Here is a 692-nt window from a genome sequence, read left to right on the forward strand (position 1 = left end):
TCACCCCAGTTTCCTCATCAGTAGAGTGGGATTATTTAAACTTTGTATCAGGTGGTGATTTATGTAACAGTGCTGTGTCCTATGCATGACATATATTATTAGTGGTCTTAGCTCACTCATTAATTCACTAATTGATCTTGGGTAAACTAAATGAGTTCTTCTCGACTTCATCGTCCTCCTGTGCAGACTGAGGTGTTTGGACCAGTAGAAGATGTTCAAGACCCCCTTTACCATCTCCCAGGCAGCTCAGAGAGAGGGGATGCCTTGTTGAACATGCCTGTGCAGAGATTTACCACACGGGGGCGATATGACCCCATTTGAACGGGCTCCAGAACGGCAGATTTTTGGGAAAAACAAACAAGACTTCAAGTTTTGGTCCATTTTCAGACTCTACTCCTTCTTATTTTTATTTTTGACTTACCTTAACCAGAAATTTCAGAAATTTTGCACATCTTAAAGCTGGAAACAATATAAGTACTTAGCACTCTGTGTTCTGCTTGTAGCCTTTCTTCCTCGCATGCATTTAAAAAATGTGCACTGACGGCCAGGCGCGGTGGCTCACGCCTGTAATCCCAGCACTTCGGGAGGCCCAGGTGGGCGGATCACAACGTCAGGAGTCTGAGACCATCCTGGCCAACATGGTGAAACCCTGTATCTACTAAAATAACAAAAATTAGCTGGGCGTGGTGGTG

The sequence above is a fragment of the Colobus angolensis genome, unplaced genomic scaffold, assembly GCF_000951035.1.
Source record: "Colobus angolensis palliatus isolate OR3802 unplaced genomic scaffold, Cang.pa_1.0 Scaffold67, whole genome shotgun sequence".
NCBI classification, from domain to species: domain Eukaryota; kingdom Metazoa; phylum Chordata; class Mammalia; order Primates; family Cercopithecidae; genus Colobus; species Colobus angolensis.